A 21235-nucleotide genomic window follows, 5' to 3' on the forward strand; every position below is an offset into this window, starting at 1 on the left:
CTAGAAAGTTGTAGAGAATTGCAAAACCTTTAATTTGATACCAAATTGAGCAAAATCGGACAATCCGTTCAAGAGATATGACGCTTAGAACTTTTCAAATTCAATAACTTTTGAAATGGCTATATCTTCTAAACGGCGACATAGAATTTCTTCATTTTCAGACTGGTAAAAGATATTGAGTCAGGCTATAACATATCAAAATTTAAAGGAAATCTATAACAGATGTTCGGAGATATTGCCCCTTAAATTTATGCAATTTTTGTTTTTGATTTTAGCGCCTCTTGCGGCCACTTTTGGAACTTGAAATGTTTTAAGCAGTTATAGGGCTTCTTGAAACCTTTCATTTGAGCTTGAGTTGGTCAAAATCGGTCAAGCCGTTCTCGGGTTGTATCGAAAAAACACTTTTTGCTTTAGGCCGCCATATTTGCTAAACGGCTTGACTGATTTTCAAGTATGAATTATCTATGAAAATGTCTCACTGAGTCCTAAAACATACTAAAATTTCAGATCTCTAGCTCTAAGGAAAGTGGTTGACGGTATTTCAAAATTGGATTTTGAAAATGCGAAAAAATGAAATTTTACACCCACATTTCTATAGAAAACTTCAAATCCGAAGTTTCTATCTGTTACCGTTCTCGAGCTATAAGGCGAAATGTGGAGTCCAGGCCGGCAGGACGGCAGGCCGGCCGGATCAAAAATTTTCCACCACCATTTTCGTAATGTGGGATGTCTAAAGCGTGCCCATACCAAGTTTGAGCCCGATCTGAGGTGATCGGTTTTTCCGATGATTACAATACTTGGTATGCCACGATTGTGGTATACCAACTAATAAATATGAAAGCGATATTTTATTATTTTGACAAAGTTCATCGATTTGAATTAATATTGAGGATAAAGGGATAAAGTCTTTCCATGTAAGTGACAACCCATTGTCGATAGTTTTGAGACTTCTATGTATAGTTTTTATATCAGCGAATCCCATCTACACCGCAGTGTATGACTTATCTTGATCAATGGAACGTAATTGAAGCCAGGATGAGAAACTTCCGGCAAGTCATCTCTGTTATCCCTTCGATGGAGTACTTCGGAATTAGTTGAAACTTGATCTGCATAACAGACAATGGCTCCTTTGGTATGTTTTATACGAAATAGGTGAATCATCCAATGAGTGACGTAGACAATCCCCAAGGCGGTATCATTAAGCTGGTGCACTGCAATCACTGTTCCTTGTTGCGAACTTTCTTCTAGAAACTAGAGCTAGTATACATCGTTTTACCAACTTCCCACGGAGCCGAAGGGTTAACGAGTCTATTGTCTGTTTTCAGCAACTTTAGATTTTACATCGCGGCCAACGAACGAAAGTGCATTTCAAGCCCCAGACCTCACCAAGCTACAGTCACCAGCTTTGCTTGCATCGTTATAAAAGCGCCACGATGCTTTATGCTTCAAACCGCCTCACCAAGGGATTCTGAGTACTTAATATATAAATCCCTTATGCGTTTCTACATATATAAACCTTCTCTTTAGAAAAGTTGACCCAAAGTTTGTTGCTGAATGAACTTTGCTTCGTATGCAGATGAGTTGAAAAGTAAAGCTAATCCATGTGAGTGGGCGATGAGGGTACCCCGTCAGCAACAATCTTAATTGCATGCGACCAAAGAACCTTTGGGAATAGCGGTTTTGAGAGACGACACTATTCTACGGAATATTGTAAACGAGATATCGACACCCACTCTCAAGTGATGTAGACTGGATGTCTGTATGTGACAGCTATGATAAAGCGAAAAGGGATGATTGTGTAGCGAAAGGGCTTCATAATATTCCTTCTTTTCACTGTCCATCTATTTTACTCCTTTCGAAAGGCACTTCCACCGTGACACCTGGATAAGTTTTCAACAATACACCGAACGATCTCTCTACTCACCTTTGTACAGAGGTGTCATATGGATTTGCACATAAAAAATGATTCTTTTTTGCAAACGGGTACAGACTTGAATGTCCTTTGATGGAATCTATTTTCAATGATGGATTGCCTTTTAATTGACCGTGACATAAGACGGTTGAGGTACTGTTGAAGTGAAAGAATCTTGGTTAATTAAATCACCCCCAGATTCTCGTTCAGCGACAAATCAGCATTTGCCATTGTAATTTGTCAATGTCGCAACCAAAGCATCGATAAAGCTGTTTGTCTTTTAGTGGCTGCAGCTTCATTGTATTGATTGCGGTGGCAAATTCATCAATAATAACCCATTAAAATTGGCATGTGATTAACAAGTTGACGTTAACAATGAGCTGTTTATGCAAAAGATATTTCTTGATCTATGCATTCCTCAGTATAAGTAACACTACATGTTCCCTACCACTATATGTATAGGTAGGTACTTTAATTCACCATCATCAGGTTATGAGAAAGAATATGTGATACATAAATCTTGTTTGTACATAATTTCTTAACAAAGTGTGTATTTTCTAGTATATATATAGCATTTGATGACTTCATATAAACAGATTGGCACAATGCAGAAACAAACTGAATTTTGAATGCATTTTGTATATGTACTAAGCAAGAAATGCGACAGAAGGTTTTGAGAGCGCTTCCGTTTTAGAATGAGAATTCGTGGTACATTATAATTTATGCTTGCGCACAATTTAATTTTCCGGGTAGTAAATTAACCCGTTAAAGTGGCACCAATTTCAGATTCAACACTTAATTAAAATGAAATAAATTCATTCAGCATGTACCGAGAGAAATTGCAGTATAGTGGTGAGGAAGAGAAAACCTGTGAGGACCTCTATTACCATTCCAGATTAGCACCATAGCACATAAGGATTTCCCAAAAAAAAAATCTCTGGATAATCGTGCAATTAATCTCCCTTGCCACCCTTGTGATTTATGCAGAACACCCTGGGAATGCTACTTCAGAATTTTGAGTGCAACCGTCGCTGGACCCATGGGTATGAAACCACAGACGGTTGAACCGCAGTAGCAAAAGGTCTTTTCCGTTCTAGCATCCTTTATCGAAACAATATGCACTGATTCGAAATTAATCTGTTGCTGTCAGCCTGACTGTTGGGTGTGGTGCATTGTACTGTGGTGAAAAAGCGTTATGAACTTATTAAATAAAATACATAACCAACGATAACGATGTACGTTACACGTATACCATTCCATAACCAGAAGAGATCAATTTTGGCTATGTTCAGTACAATTCTGCAATATGACGCATTATTATTCATCTAGTACCAATATTATAGTAAACTTATTTAATTTACAAGAGAATACTTAGGTGCGTAATCCTGGGAAATGTTATTATATTTTGTAAACATCGTTTTGTAGCACTTGTAGTATAGGTGTTACTCAGAATATGAAATATTGGTCCGAAATAAATGAAAAAAGCTTAATTAATGAGAACTCTTCCAATATAAAATGTACTGGTAAGCTGACCAAGCTTACGAGAGCTGTGTTTCTTTCAGTGTACCAATTTTGTGAGAGCAAACTAGAGCGTAAATTAATTTAAATACGCGCAAAGTCGAGAAAAGTTGAAAAGTCATCCCCCAAGTAATCTTTAAAACGCCATATCTCGGGAACGGCTCCATAGATTTTCAAGTTTGAGCTATCGTTGGAAAGGTCTTAACCTCAACTATAACATATTAAAATATGAAGTAAATCGATAATGGCATTTTCGAAATATTCGAGTTCGAAATTTTCGAAATTTTTGATTTTGACTTTAGCGCCTCTCGCGGTCATTTCTCGAAGTTGCAATGTTCTAGACATTTGTAGGGTTTCACGAAACCTTTCATTTGCGCTTGAGTTGATCAAAATCGGACTTGTAGAACCCGAGATATGACATGCCAACTTTGGAAGGCTATATCTCGAGAACGGAGACATAGATTTTCTTCATTTTTGGCATGGGGCTAGATAATATGGTCAGCTATAACATATCAAAAAATGAAGCAAATCGATAATGGAGTTTTCGAGATATTCATCGAAAATTCATCGTAAATTTTGTTTTTCATTTTTGGCCCCCTAGCGGTCACTTTTGAAACTTCGTATGTTCTAGAAAGTTGTAGGGTTTGTTGAGAGCTTTCATTTGACCCCGGGTTGATCAAAATCGGTCAAGCCGTTTTCGAGTTATGGTCGATTTTCGATGAAAAATTGTGGCGGCCATATTGACTAAACGGCTTGACCGATTTTCGAAAATGAGGTATCGTTGGAAAGGTCTTGATGGCCCCTATAACATATGCAAATTTCAGATTTTTAGCTATTACAGGGGCTGAGATATAGCGAAAACAAAATTTTGAGGTTATTCAAAATGGCGGACGGAGGGGTGGGGGGTAAAATTTGACGTCATAATCTTACGTCTTCCAGTCGACTTTTAAACTTTGCCGTTTACCGCAAGTCTCTATCTATTACCGTTCTCTCGTAATTTAGGAAAAGGTTCCGGCCGGCCGGCCGGCCGGCCGGAAAAATTTTTTTGGCGCATACGTTTTTTGGAATGTGGGGACCCTAATTCGTGCTCATCCCAAGTTTGAACCCGATCTGACGACTTTCGATTTTGCTCGGTACACAAAAGCTGTGTCTGAAAGAAACACAGCTAAAAAAAATGACATAATTCCTTTGATTATAATTTTCCAATAATAAGTTAAATTAACAAAAGGTACTTGTAGAAAAACTTTTCTAATGTTTGATATACCGTTGTATACATATTTTTGAGAAGTGTATGGCAGCGCAGACAAAGCTCAATTCCATTTTGAGGATGCCTAATTCCTATGCAATGGCTGCAGTAGATTTGGAAAGTTTGGAAAATTGTTTCTGTGGGAAACTTTAATTGGAAATTCTGGATTACAAATTTTATCTAGGTATATATAAAGTTTGTTTATAGTCAACATAGTCAAAGACACAAAACAGACTCTATGACCGAAATGAGAAAGGGTTGACCCAAAACACTTACAAGGAGAGTACCCCAACCTTGGGAGCGGGATCGGGACGAAACCTGTGGGGTTCGATAGAGCATGGCCAAGTGTTAGAACAAAGTGGTCTTACTTTATTCGAATAGGCCTTCAGTCCTTAGAAATCTAGGGTTAAAGTTTTTTGTCCCTTAAAATTCCGTGTCTTAGTTCATGCCCAATATCTCAGGCTGTGCTGTATGGATTTCAATGAGGTCGGGCTCGTTGGAAAGGTAGATAGATGGGCTACAACTTTTGCGAAGACACCAACTTTGTGGGGGCACCCCATGGGGCTCAAAAGGGGGCTTCTTTCAAACATTTGCCATTTTCTCGAGAAATTTATTAGATATGTATATACTTTTTCTAGCCCATGGGATAGGCCTCGTGCAGCCCTACAACTCTTCCATACATGACTTTTCGCTCAGACATCGTTAAATATGAGTTTTTCGCATATTTATGAAAATTCATCAAAATATTGCATTTGTTGCCATTTTGCGTTGACAGCTCACAGGGTGCACATGCAAAAGCGCCTCTGTACAGTGGGAAAATGCCTTTGGGGAGAATTGTGGGATTTTTATGCTTTCTTCGCGGCAGTATTCAATGGATTTGGATGCTCCTCGATGATGACCATGCAATTGGACATTCTTTGGTGGTTGATGATGGCATATGAAGTTGTGCTATGTACATTTTTTCAGCAAAACAACAGTATGCACTCTCTCAACACACTCCAATGCTCCCGTACGTGTCTCATTCGGTGCAAATTCATGCAAAATTGTTAAATATGAATGGTCAAGTGGTTGCCGATGGACATTGCTATATATATTTTTCAACATTTACCATTCTTTTTCCTCTTCAAAAAAAAATTGAAGAAAATACAAATTAAAGGGGAAATTATTTTATGTGTGCGGTGGGTGATTGCTGATGGAAATTTTTCTTTCTTCTTTATTGAAATTTTTTCTATTTTGAGGTGATTTTTCCTTCTTCTTCTTCCACAAGAACAATTTTTAAAGAAATTAAATTTCTTTTATATTGAAAATAATAAAATTGGTAAATGTAGGTTCTTCAACAATTTGAAGAAAATACAAGTTAAAGGAAATTAATTCTTCCTCAACTTCATCATATAACTTTTTTTTTCTTTACATAAATAAATTAATTAAATTTTTATTTAATAAATTGGAGAAAATAATAAAATTGTTAAATGAGGAGGTTTGTTGCTGATGGTAATTTTTCTCTTCTTCTCATTCAATGTGTAGTATTGCACTTTTCTTTACCAATTTCTTCATATTATTTAAGGTGATTTTTTCTTCTTTTTCAACAACATTTTTATAGAAAATATAATTTAAACGGAATTTGTAAATGTGAGTTGGGTGGTTGCTGATGGAAAATATTCCTCCACTTTTTCTTAAAAATATTTTTTGTCATTTTCTTTACCAATTTCTTCATATTACTTTGAGGTGATTTTTTTCTTCTTCATCAACAACTCTTTTGAAGAAAATACAAATAAAAGGGAACTTTTTCCTTTAAATAAATTAATAAAATTATTATTTATTTAATTGGAAAAAATATTAAAATTGTTAATAGTGGTGAATGGTGGTTACGGATGGACATTTTTTTTCTTTTAGTGTTAAATTCTCTGTTCTTTACCAAATTTCTATTTTCTTCACCAACATTTTCTTTTAAAGAAAATTGAGGAAATACGCATTTGATAAGGGAAATTGGTAAATGTGGGCTCTTCAACAATTTGAAGTAAATACAAGTTAAAGGGAATTAATTCTTCCTCAACTTCATCATATATTACTTTGAGGTGATTTTTTTTTCTTCTTCTTCAACTGTTTGAAGAAATTGGAGAAAATAATGATATTGTTAATTGTGGTGAGTTGAGTGGTAAATTTTTCCTCTTCTTTTCCATCAATTTATTGCCATTTCTCACCAATTTCATAATAACACTTTGAGGTGATTTTAAAGTGACTTTTTAAAGAAATTTAATTTATTTTATATTGAAAATAATAAAATTGGTAAATGTAGGTTCTTCAACAATTTGAAGAAAATACAAATTAATTCTTTATCAACTTCTTTCATATTACTATGAGGTGATTTTTTTCTTCTTCTTCAACTATTTGAAGAAAATACAAATAAAAGGGAATTTGTAAATGTGCGGTGGGTGGTTGCTGATGGAAATTATTCCTCAACTTTTTTTTATAAAATTAAAAATATTTTTTGCCATTTTCTTTACCATTTTTTTCATATTACTTTGAGGTGATTTTTTCTTCTTCTTCAACTATTTGAAGAATTTGGAAAAAATAATGAAATTGTTAATTGTGGTAAATTTTCCTCTTCTTTTTCTGCAATTTATATCTTTCAACATTTCCCTTTTCTTCACCAACTTCTTTCATATTATTATGAGGTGGTTTTTTTCTTCTTCTTCAATGACAACAATTTTGAAGACATTAAAATTGAAAGATGTAGTATTTGATTGCCGATGAATAATATTAAATAAGAAAAGAAACATATTGACAATTTACAGACATTTTCCAATCTTATATTGGGGAAATGTCTCTTCTTCTTCAACAACAACCCTGACAAATCTTATGGTAAAAATATTTATTCAAAACTATTTTTTCCTTTGTGATTTCTGTGGTTCTAAAGAAAGTATTTTTTAAATGAACACAATACGACCATGGTCTTTGGGTATTTGCAGATGGCACAATTGAAGATATATTTTTTTTTAATTTATCATGTTTTTTCCATTAAACATAAAAAGAGACATAATAAATATTAATAAAAAATTAATAAATTTATTTGGTGATAGTTGAAGATGGTAACAATTTTAACACTTGAGGAAGAATTGTTTTGTGACTTCCTTGGATGTAAATTCGAGGATCTGTAGCTTCTTTACTGCAATTTGGTCACTTTTAGAGTTGCAATTGGAACTGTTGTTAATTTAAATTTTTGTGTCAGCAATAATTTTTATTTTAACATCCTTTTCATGGCTGCAGAGAGCATTGAAAGTTCTTTCACAACAATTAACATTGATTCTTCCACCTCCTCATAGGGTCCATGAAGTGAAATTTCACATTACATTTACCTCAAGCTCAAAAATACAATTGAAAAGCATTTTTGAAAAAGGGCTCTCAAACCAAATGTATTGCTGATAAAATATTATTAACACTTCCATCTGCAACACCCCTTAAAATTACCATTGAAAAAACGTAAAATAAATCAACTCACAAATAACCCCAAAGTAAAATTTAATTAAATTAATTCAATTAAAAAAAAAATTCTTGCCAAATACCATCTTCAACATGAACCAAAGATCTGCATGACCTCACTAACCATCGAGGTACATGCCCTAGAGTGCCACAAATCCATTGCAAACCAACTACCATGGTCATTTCTAGCTCAAATACAAATTTGCAAGCGTCTGGGTCGAAAGCTTTAATGAATCTGGCATCGGGTGTCTTGTATGGCATAATAGCCCTGTGGATGGTGTACTGGATTCTCTATTTTACAGTCCGGGGATCTAATCCCGCTGCGGAATTTTCTTTTTTTCCCAAAATTCCCCTTTTTACCAATAAATACCCATTGGAATGTCTCACAAATTGCCATGGGGAGTGTTCTGATGGTGGACAGAGTGGATGATGGACATACAATGTCTTTTCTTTGATATTTTCTCAACATTTCTCATATGTCATTGCTGAATATCATCAAAATATTAATAAAATTGCAATTGACAATTATTAAAGAGCTCCCATTGGGTTATAGGGAGTTCATTGAGATCCTTGGCATGAGCCTCAAGTGTTATGCAGACCATGGTCACATGTTGAAGATGGCCTCAATTGTTAATTTTTATTCTTTCACATGGAAAATAAGTACAAAAATTATTCTTTCTACCTAAATCTTTCACGGTGTGTATTATCGTTTTACCATTCTTGTAGGTGATCGTAATGGTAAAATTATACATTGCAGACAAAATTCATTTTCTATATTTATGGCAACTTTTTTCTAACGATTGTTTCTCAATTAAGGATTGATGTTTTACATTATTATGTTCTACGAGAGCACCCTCCATACACTCGTTTATAGACGGGCTAATAAAGAGAACTGCTGAAGAATTATTTTTTTTCCCTAGAAATTCAAGTTCTTTAGGATTATTTAATTATAAATGTTTTTTGCAAACTGATTTTAGTACATATAAATGATTTATTTCCTTTTTTTTAATCATTTATTGCTTATTGGTCATAGGAAAATGTACGGATTTTTTTTTATTAATACGGGTTCCATTTATTTAGATAATTTCCCCACCGAACTTTTTTGCCAAGTTAATATTAAGCTTTTAACATTATAAAAATACTTATTTTTCCATTTTTCTTATAAAGAATATTTTTGTAAGCTTTGAAAACTGTGTGGGCTGTGTGGTAAAAGAATGTGATTTTTTTAAATGAAAGGTAAAGTGCTGAGATTTAATATGTAACAAAAGTGAAGTGTTGGAAAAGAAAAATGAAATTGGGGCGGTAAGTATAGTTTTTAAAAAAAATTACACATACGTAATTTACACGACGATGACACAATGCATTTGGTTAATTCCTTCGATGTCGCTGCTCTATTATTCTCAAATATGTAAATTTATCTTACATCTAATTTTTCTTAGGGATAATTTGAATTGATATTCAAGTTATCTTTAACTTTACTAATTAGTTGGTGTTCCACTTCCTAGCGAACACCAAGTATTTATTCTGTTGTCGAATCATTTACACAATTTACATCGTGAATTTTTCTCATTTACAGTCATTTATGTATGTATGTGTTAGTTTTAATTCCAAAGTTTTGTGATTTATTGATGTGAAGTGAAATTAGATTGTTCGAATAAGTCTTATAGGTACGTATTTTATTTATATATAAGAACTAAAAAATAATTTTAAAAATTAGGCTTCGAATCACGCGTCAGCAAACATTTAAAGCTGTAGCGAATTATTTTTCGACAACAAAATATATAAAAAGCACAAATTTAAAAACAAAAAGGAGGAGGGTATGTAGAATTTCCTTAGGAAGAAGGAATCTGTTATCAATGTAGACATTAGGGGAAATACGCAATTTTCACCAAAATTCACCCATTTATTATCTACTTGCTTAATTTACACCACAATGTGCATTCAAAAATTTATATTTTTATGTAAGGTACATAGAACATCAGTGAATATGCAATATAATGTATGTATATTAAAAAATTTTAATTTGTTTAGGTGTTTTTTACTTTTTGTTAGTTTCAAAATCGCAGAAGAACACTTTATACTTGCATTTAATTTTATTGTGTAATAATTTGATAGCTTTTTAAGCAATAAAAAAGTGGCTATTTTGAGCAAAAAAATTTATATATTACATATATATTAGGCATTTCAATCACTTTATTTGGTTTTTTTTATTACCCAATTAAAGCTCTTGAAACAGTAACACTTTATTTTTATGCCAGAAATCGTTATCGATGTGTTGAATAAATTCAAAAACACTTTTTAAAAAAAATGGATTATAAACATATTAAATATATATAATATAAATATATTAATTCATTGTTCATTTTATTTAAATCTTAAAAAAATCCGTTCGATACTTGAATAAGGAAAGAAAAGAAAATCTAGTAATTTTTGACTTCAATTTTTTTTCAAGAAGTTTAGCATGCCATGGTTGGTACTTTTGTTTTTTTTCTCTAGAGAAACTTCAATTAAAATCAAGAGTGGTTTAGTGCATTTAGTTTGTCCTCATTTAAATTAAATATTTTTGTGATTAAAAAACCCCTTTGTGTATCATATTATTGTGCAACTCTGCGCCATGGCGGAAGTACAGGAGTGCACAGACGCTTTTTATATCTGTGAGGAGATATTGCGTAATCAAAATATCATCTCAGGTATTTAATTTTTTAACATTATACTGCAGCTCTTATATTAATTCACTATTATTTTCTCTAACACCATCCCTAAAGCTGAAACGTCTGTTTGTTTGTCTGTTTGCTTATGGTATATAACTCCACCGAAACGGCTGGACCGATCGTGATGAAATTTGATACAGAGGTTTCTGATACCAGAAAAATTTTCACCAACAATATTCATTCACCCCCACTTCAGCCCCCCTTCAATGAAGCCCCCATACAAAATCATGCATTTTTGCGAAATTTTGAATATAGAGCCCGAAATCTTGAATGAAATTGACTTCTTTTCTTTGCAATATGTATTTGAGATTGATAAATAGCCCTTAAGTACTTATATAAACTTTTCTTTAGAACCCTCTACCGATGTTTTAGGAAAAACTTTCGATGTCATCTCCATTTTTTCTCTTTTAATTAATCTTTTATTAAATCTGTGTTTCATCAAAATTATTTTCCCATTAAAACTTGTAAAATTTAATTTACCTTGTACATAAAAATATAAATCGACCTACGCTTATTCCCAAGAAAGCAGTCAAAAGCTACTTTTAGTAATTTTTTTATTATATTTATTTTCATGTTTTCTATCTAAAATAAAATTTTCATTATAACATTTTATCATACATCTGCGTCATTAGGAGCTTTTTCCTCTTAATTTTTCTATAGGAACCCCTTTCTTAAATGGGGAGCGTAGTGAGAGAGCAAAATTATTGGGTGAGGAAATGGCCAATGCAATGAAAAATATTTTATTTGACGTGGTACAACATGATGTTGATGTTGAACGAGATGAAGAAATGATTGCAAATGTTGAGCTGGATGATGGGCAGGATTATGAACAGGATGATGAGGAGAATGAGATGCAAGATGGAGAACACAATGAGAATGAATACGATGATGATGAAGAGAACGAAAAATTGAAAGAAGAAAAAAACGGAAAGAATGGAGAAATTGTTCCATTCGAAACAAAGAAGAAGATCGTTGAATTGGCAAGGAGCCATCCACGATGGAGCCTAAAAACCCTCCAACAACGTGGATGCGCAGCTCTAAAGCGCAAAGATCAACTAAAAGAATGGGAACGCCAAGTGGCGCAGAACGGGACGAGGAGAGAGAAAATTGCGAGAATAACAGAAGAAGTCAACAGGTAAAAGTTTATTCTCAAATTCTTAACCTCTGGAATGCGGAGGCCTTGGCACACCCTTAGAATGCGAAGGTGGGGTCGTTGAACGACCCCAAAAAGAAGGCCAATTTTCTTCTAAACTATACAACCTGGAGTTGTCGGGTTAATGCCTATAGATTCCTTATATAGTCCTCTTGCCCCTTGCATCACAAATTTTCCACCACAAAACACGTAGAAGAAGATATTAGGGAAAAACATTTTTCACTCATTTTTTTCATAATTTGTTCTTGAGAAATTTGCCAAGAAAGTTAACCCCAAGTGCTATTTTTTTCACTCTTCCCCATATTCCCCTCACTTCCCGCAACGTGATAAATGGCAATATTTCTCGAATATTCTTTATTGTTTTGCACATTTACATGCTTCTAATTATGTTTTATGTTGTTTATGCTCTAAGAAATTTTCCCCAGCATGACCGTTACACCAATTTTTGAATTCCCTTCTTCTACATTTTTCTTAATAACTTTTTTTGTGGTGGTCGGATTGAGCTGAAATTTTTACACAACCTCCTCAGATAACCAAGGAACTTATTTCCAAAAGATGATAATGCTATCTTTTATATTTATTGAGTTATAGTACGAAATATAGCGCTGGGGTCGTTCAACGACCCAGCTCCGCATTCATTCCAAGGGTTAATACTCTCTTTTTATATTTTTTAAATATTTTGTTGTCGAAAAAAAAAATTTCATATCACAGCTTTAAATGAAATTTGCTAGTAATTGAGGTCTTGTTGTTGTATGGTTGTGGTAAAATGAACTTTTTCGTTTTAAATTTATTTAATTAATTTTAGGAATTTCACCGAAAATAAGCAAGATCACAAACACATACCAATCGAGAGCATTCGAGGATGGGCGTTCAGAGGAAAAAAGAAAAATATGCCTGTGAAGTTCCAGGCATCCCATCACTGGGTGCAATCTTTTAAGGCCAAGCATGGCATAAGGAAGAGGAAGGTAATAATATATTTCATATCCAACACATTCTATCCAAAATAAACTTTTATAAAAAAAAATTATTATAATAATTAATATCTCAAAAAGCAGTGGGAGCCAATCTGTCTAATTTTGTCAGTAGTTGCACGTCATACCCCTGCCTAAGCCTAGAAAGTTTCATAACAATTGATCCAATATATTATCTTTTATTTAAAAAACAAATTTTTCGAATCTCAAAGTTACCCTGACCTTTCAACTACAAATTAAGTTTTGATGAAATTGTCTGCAATTTTTTTTTATCCAAATGCGTTTTTAGACAGAGTAACTATTGCTAAACACGAATCTAATCTGAATTTTCCAAAAAAAATGTTCCAAGTTTTCCCGTAGAACACTGATAGTAAAAAGTATCCCTTGTGGCAAAATGGTGAATTTGGTGTTTTTTTTTAAATAACTTTATTAATTTTTAAAACTAAAAAAATAAAAAAAGGCAAAGGTTTTTCTTTATATATTTAAAAAAAAGTTTTAATTGGTACACAAATCTCATTTTTAATATTATAGTGCCTTGCTAAAATTACTTCATTAAATTAAGATTAGCGAACAAAAAACGCAATTAACCATTTTACCCCAGGGTTGAGGCAAAAAGGTGAAAGAGCAACGGTTTGGAAAATTAGCTGAAAATGCATTTTACTGTTGAGATAGAGAAAAATCGTCTGAAACAAAGTTGTAGCCCGGAAAATTTCATTTAAGATAGTCGTCATGGGAAATCTCAAATATTTCCATGGAACTCAGGAAAAATTATCTGCCAAAAATTCACCATTTTTCCCCAGGTTCCTCTATAGTATATTTTCAACGCGTTTTTCGATAGCTTTTGATGTCCTTGATCTTTCTTTAAAAGGATAAATACGAATATTTGCTCCCTATAAAATTATAGTGAAAAATGTAAAAAGTAAAACATAAGAAGTAAATGTAAAATTCAACTTTTAAATCGCTCTCCTGAAAATCAGTCAAAATTAATTAATTTTTTATATTTTCCAATCCATGAAAATAATTTTTTTTTGTAAACGTCTGACATTTTTTAATTTTCAATATAGATCACAAAATATGTTAAAAGCAAAGGCGCTCTGGATGAGGCGTCCATCCACAATGCAGTCACAAATTTCCGTGAGGTGATGTGTCGAAAGATGCAGGATTATGATCCTGATCTTGTGATCAATACAGATCAAAGCGGGGTGGAGTACCGCATTGATGTTAAGCGCACATATGCTTATAAAGGCGAGAAATCCGTGGAGGTGAGTGTTTTATAGTACAGAATTTTTTTTTTTAATATATTGTAGGCAATGAGACCAAAGACTAAAAATATTATCCTGAGCCATGTTCTGAATTCAGTTATGTGTGAGTGTATGTATATCTTTAGAAGAGGGCTGTGATAGTAGATAAGCATTGCTCTAGCGGTGCTTATCATGCGTTGGTCATTTTCTCGTAAGCTGTGAAGCTGAGAGGACCATGCGACGCTGAAAGAGGGTTAGCTATCACAGTCACTCTCATGTTAACAATTAAATATTTTCACTACAATATATATGTATAATTTTTCTATGGATTTTTATCTATATAATAAGGAAAGGTCTGTTTGTTGGTAATCGTATCTATAGCTATACAAATCCACACCGTTTGACCGATCGCGATGAAATTTGGTACAGAGGCTCCTTATATCAGGCGGTTTCGAGTGGCCGTATTCATTTTCCCCCCAAAGCCACCCTTCAGGTAGCCCCCATATAAAATTCATGCATTTTTTGCGAATTTTTGAATTTGGCACCTGAAATGTTGTATGAAAATGATTTCTTCTCTTTGCAAATTTTTTTTTCCGGATTGATAAGTGAACTCAAACTACTTATAATCCATCACAATTTTTCTCTCTAAAATTTGCGCGAAGCGCAACAAATCCTTGCGAAGCGGGGCGAGGTAAATTGGAGCGAAGCGACAATTTACCTCGTCAAGCTATAAAATAAAATTTGCACCACCATTTTCATAATGTGGCATGGGTGTGTACTGATACCGAATTAGAGCCCGATATGAGGTGCTCAAGTTTTCCGACGATTACCTACAATACTTGATATGTCACGATTGTGGTATACCAACTAATTTTTTTTGTAAATTTTTTTACAGGTATGCCTGGCATAAATCTGGGCTGCTGGCGGGGGAGAAGCCTCACTTTGAAAGCATCAGCCAGGTGTGCTTCCCACGAGGCACAGCAGACCACGAATGTGAGAACTGCGATGAAGGCAATTTTGCATTCATCGTCTGTTCACACTGCTCGCTATACCTGTGCTTCAAATGCTTTTATGTGGAGTACCACCCCCAGCATTGTGCAGATCATGTGTAAAAGAAGAGGAATGAAGAATGAGGAAGGGAAGAAGAAGGAGTGATGAGGAGGAGAAGAAGAAGGAGTGATGAGGAGAAAACCCGCTAACACCGTTCACGTTGTCGGTCCATTCTGTATTTTTCGTGGTACAAATGAGGAGGAGAAGAAGAAGGAGTGAGGAAGAGAAGAAGAAGGAGTGAGGAGGAGAAGAAGAAGGAGTGAGGAGGAGAAGAAGAAGGAGTGAGGAAGGGAAGAAGAAGGAGTGAGGAGGAGAAGAAGAAGGAGTGATGAGGAGGAAACCCGCTAACACCGTTCACGTTGTCGGTCCATTCTGTATTTTTCGTGGTACAAATGAGGAGGAGAAGAAGAAGGAGTGAGGAAGAGAAGAAGAAGGAGTGAGGAGGAGAAGGAGAAGGAGTGAGGAAGGGAAGAAGAAGGAGTGAGGAGGAGAAGAAGAAGGAGTGAGGAAGGGAAGAAGAAGGAGTGAGGAGGAGAAGAAGAAGGAGTGATGAGGAGAAAACCCGCTAACACCGTTCACGTTGTCGGTCCATTCTGTATTTTTCGTGGTACAAATGAGGAGGAGAAGAAGAAGGAGTGAGGAAGAGAAGAAGAAGGAGTGAGGAGGAGAAGAAGGAGTGAGGAAGGGAAGAAGAAGGAGTGAGGAGGAGAAGAAGAAGGAGTGAGGAAGGGAAGAAGAAGGAGTGAGGAGGAGAAGAAGAAGGAGTGATGAGGAGGAAACCCGCTAACACCGTTCACGTTGTCGGTCCATTCTGTATTTTTCGTGGTACAAATGAGGAGGAGAAGAAGAAGGAGTGAGGAAGAGAAGAAGAAGGAGTGAGGAGGAGAAGAAGAAGGAGTGAGGAAGAGAAGAAGAAGGAGTGAGGAGGAGAAGGAGAAGGAGTGAGGAAGGGAAGAAGAAGGAGTGAGGAGGAGAAGAAGAAGGAGTGAGGAGAAGAAGAACCCTTATTTTCTTATTTCATTTTCAACTTTTTCGATATAAGTACGTTTGATTTTTACAGATAAAATAGCATAGATAGCGCTAAAGAAATTTTATTACATAATTTCCTTTCCACTGTATTTTGATTAGAATCTCCAAGTATTAACAAAGAATCAAAAATATTTATGAAATATTTATAATATTAAACTTTTCTTAGGAAATCACTCAATAAAGAATTATTATTGTTCTAAAAATGTATTTTTTATGTAAATTCTCAATTTATTTCACTTCACAATTCAATTGTTGGGTCAGTAATAAATGCTAAAAAAAATTATAAATGAAAATCTTTCAATCTCCCCTTTCTAACAATATTACTCCTGAAGATAAACATTTTATCGTTAGATTGTGAGAAACCCTCTTTTATAAATCTAATCCACAATTTTCCTAAAAAAGAATTATTAATACTATTTTCAGTTCTTTCGTCAGCAATAAAAAAATAAACCTTATCAAAAACTAAAAATAACTTCTTTGATTCGAAAGTATTGATGGCTTAATTATGAGGTCATTTTCATTAACCAAACCTCATAGTATAAAACTAAAATCTTCATGAAAGGTAATTTAATTACCAATACAAATAAAATTAAAATTTTAGAATAACATTTTTGTCAAAAATTATCTCTCTTTATTCAATACATACCACCCCCCCTCCCCTAAAGGTCTGTTCTTTAAGATGAATCTAAGAATTAGTCCACCTCAAACTCTTGCAAGAGAGACTTTGGAAATTAAAAGGAATTTTGAAGAAATATTAGAATAAAAATGATTGTTGAAAAAATGTTGCCATCTGCAATGTATAATTTTACCATTACGATCACCTACAAGAATGGTAAAATGATAGTAATAATACACACTGTGAAAGATTTAGGTAGAAAGAATGATTTTTGTACTTATTTTCCATGTAAAAGAATAAAAATTAACAATTGTGGCCATCTTCAACATGTGACCATGGTCTGCATAACACTTGAGGCTCATGCCAAAGATCTCAATGAACTCCCTATAACCCAATGGAAGCTCTTTAATAATTGTCAATTGCAATTTTATTAATATTTTTATGATATTCAGCAATGACGTATGTGAAATGTTGAGAAAATATCAAAGAAAAGACATTGCATGTCCATCATCCACTCTGTCCACCATCAGAACACTCCCCATGGCAATTTGTGAGACATTCCAATGGGTATTTATTGGTAAAAAGTGGAATTTAGGGGAAAAAAGAAAATTCCGCAGCGGGATTAGATCCCCGGACTGTAAAATAGAGAATCCAGTACACCATCCACAGGGCTATTTTGCCATACAAGATACCCAGTGCCAGATTCATTAAAGCTTTCGACCCAGACGCTTGCAAATTTGTATTTGAGCTAGAAATGACCATGGTATTTGGTTTGCAATGGATTTATGGCACTCTAGGGCATGTACCTCGATGGTTAATGAGGTCATGCAGATCTTTGGTTCATGTTGAAGATGGTATTTGGCAAGAATTTTTTTTTAATTGAATTAATTTAATTAAATTTTACTTTGGGGTTATTTGTGAGTTGATTTACTTTACTTTTTACGAATGGTAATTTTAAGGAGTGTTGCAGATGGAAGTGTTAATATTTTGTCAGCAATACATTTGGGTTGAGAGCCCTTTTTCAAAAATGCTTTTCAATTGTATTTTTGAGCTTGAGGTAAATGTAATGTAAAATTTCACTTCATGGATCCTATGAGGAGGTGGAAGAATCAATGTTAATTGTTGTGAAAGAACTTTCAATGCTCTCTACAGCCATGAAAAGGATGTTAAAATAAAAATTATTGCTGACACAAAAATTTAAATAAAAACAGTTCCAATTGCAACTCTAAAAGTGACCAAATTGCAGTAAAGAAGCTACAGATCCTCGAATTTACATCCAAGGAAGTCACAAAACAATTCTTCCTCAAGTGTTAAAATTGTTGCCACCTTCAACTTTCACCAAATAAATTTATTGTTTTTAATATTTATTATGTCTCTTTTTATGTTTAATGGAAAAGACATGATAAATTAAAAAAAATATATATATCTTCAATTGTGCCATCTGCAAATACCCAAAGACCATGGTCGTATTGTGTTCATTTAAAAAATACCTTCTTTAGAACCACAGAAATCACAAAGGAAAAAATAGTTTTCAATAAATATTTTTTACCATAAGATGCGTCAGGGTTGTTGTTGAAGAAAAAGAGACATTTCCCCAATATAAGATTGGAAAATGTCTGTAAATTGTCAATATGTTTCTTTTCTTATTTAATATTATTCATCGGCAATCAAATACTACATCTTTCAATTTTAATGTCTTCAAAATTGTTGTCATTGAAGAAGAAGAAAAAAATCACCTCATAATAATATGAAAGAAGTTGGTGAAGAAAAGGGAAATGTTGAAAAATATAAATTGCAGAAAAAGAAGAGGAAAATTTACTACAATTAACAATTTCATTATTTTTTCCAAATTCTTCAAATAGTTGAAGAAAAAAATCACCTCAAAGTAATATGAAAAAAAAATGGTAAAGAAAATGGCAAAAAATATTTTTAATTTTATAAAAAAAAGTTGAGGAATAATTTCCATCAGCAACCACCCACCGCACATTTACAAATTCCCTTTTATTTGTATTTTCTTCAAATAGTTGAAGAAGAAGAAAAAAATCACCTCATAGTAATATGAAAGAAGTTGATAAAGAATTAATTTGTATTTTCTTCAAATTGTTGAAGAACCTACATTTACCAATTTTATTATTTTCAATATAAAATAAATTAAATTTCTTTAAAAAGTCACTTTAAAATCACCTCAAAGTGTTATTATGAAATTGGTGAGAAATGGCAATAAATTGATGGAAAAGAAGAGGAAAAATTACCACCCACCACATTTACCAATTTATTTATGTAATTTCTTTTAAATTCGTTTAAAAATTGTTGTCATTGAAGAAGAAGAAAAAAATCACCTCAAATTAATATGAAGAAGTTGGTGAAAAATGGCAATAAATTGATGGAAAAGAAGAGGAAAAATTTACCACTCAACTCACCACAATTAACAATATCATTATTTTCTCCAATTTCTTCAAATAGTTGAAGAAGAAGAAAAAAATCACCTCAAAGTAATATATGATGAAGTTGAGGAAGAATTAATTCCCTTTAACTTGTATTTTCTTCAAATTGTTGAAGAGCCCACATTTACCAATTTCCCTTATCAAATGCGTATTTCCTCAATTTTCTTTAAAAGAAAATGTTGGTGAAGAAAATAGAAATTTGGTAAAGAACAGAGAATTATACATTTAACACTAAAAGAAAAAAATGTCCATCCGTAACCATTCACCACTATTAACAATTTTAATATTTTTTCCAATTAAATAAATAATAATTTTATTAATTTATTTAAAGGAAAAAGTTCCCTTTTATTTGTATTTTCTTCAAAAGAGTTGTTGATGAAGAAGAAAAAAATCACCTCAAAGTAATATGAAGAAATTGGTAAAGAAAATGACAAAAAATATTTTTAAGAAAAAGTGGAGGAATATTTTCCATCAGCAACCACCCAACTCACATTTACAAATTCCGTTTAAATTATATTTTCTATAAAAATGTTGTTGAAGAAAAAGAGAAATTTCCCCAATATAAGATTGGAAAATGTCTGTAAATTGTCAATATGTTTCTTTTTCAGTTAATATTATTCATCGGCATTGAATCATAACATTCACCAATTTTAATTTCTTCAAAAATTGTTGTCATTGAAGAAGAAGAAAAAAATCACCTCAAAGTGTTATTATAAATTTGATAAAAAAGGCAATAAATTGAAGGAAAAGAAGAGGGAAATTTACCACCCACCGTATTTACCAATTTTATTATTTTCTTTTTAATTTCTTCAAAAATGTTGTTGAAAAAGAAGAAAAAATCACCTTAAATAATATGAAGAAATTGGTAAAGAAAAGTGTAATACTACACATTGAATGAGAAGAAGAGAAAAATTACCATCAGCAACAAACCTCCTCATTTAACAATTTTATTATTTTCTCCAATTTATTAAATAAAAATTTAATTAATTTATGTAAAGAAAAAAAAAAGTTATATGATGAAGATGAGGAAGAATTAATTCCCTTTAACTTGTATTTTCTTCAAATTGTTGATGAACCTACATTTATCAATTTTATTATTTTCAATATAAAATAAAATAAATTTCTTTAAAAATTGTTGTTGTGGAAGAAGAAGAAGGAAAAATTACCTCAAAATAGAAAAATTGTAATAAAGAAGAAAAAAAATTACCATCAGCAATCACCCACCACACACATAAAATTTCCCTTTAATTTGTATTTTCTTCAATTTTTTTTGAAGAAGAAAAAGAATGGTAAATGTTGAAAAATATATATAGCAATGTCCATCGGCAACCACTTGACCATTCATATTTAACAATTTTGCATGAATTTGCACCGAATGAGACACGTACGGGAGCATTGGAGAGTGTTGAGAGAGTGCATACTGTTGTTTTGCTGAAAAAATGTACATAGCACAACTTCATATGCCATCATCAACCACCAAAGAATGTCCAATTGCATGGTCATCATCGAGGAGCATCCAAATCCATTGAATACTGCCGCGAAGAAAGCATTAAAATCCCACAATTCTCCCCAAAGGCATTTTCCCACTGTACAGAAGCGCTTTTGCTTGTGCACCCTGTGAGCTGTCAACGCAAAATGGCAACAAATGCAATATTTTGATGAATTTTCATAAATATGCGAAAAACTCATATTTAACGATGTCTGAGCGAAAAGTCATGTATGGAAGAGTTGTAGGGCTGCACGAGGCCTATCCCATGGGCTAGAAAAAGTATATACATATCTAATAAATTTCTCGAGAAAATGGCAAATGTTTGAAAGAAGCCCCCTTTTGACCCCCATGGGGTGCCCCCACAAAGTTGGTGTC

General features: G+C 33.2%; 1 protein-coding gene across 2 annotated transcripts in view; it reads left to right on the forward strand.

Annotated features, from left to right (window-relative positions):
• Positions 1-21235, forward strand: part of LOC129797484 (protocadherin-23) — a 953251-nt gene that overhangs the window by 140810 nt on the left and 791206 nt on the right. The gene's annotated exons all lie outside the window — the stretch shown is intronic.

The sequence above is a fragment of the Lutzomyia longipalpis genome, chromosome 1 (genome assembly GCF_024334085.1).
Source record: "Lutzomyia longipalpis isolate SR_M1_2022 chromosome 1, ASM2433408v1".
In the NCBI taxonomy this organism is placed as follows: Eukaryota; Metazoa; Arthropoda; class Insecta; order Diptera; family Psychodidae; genus Lutzomyia; species Lutzomyia longipalpis.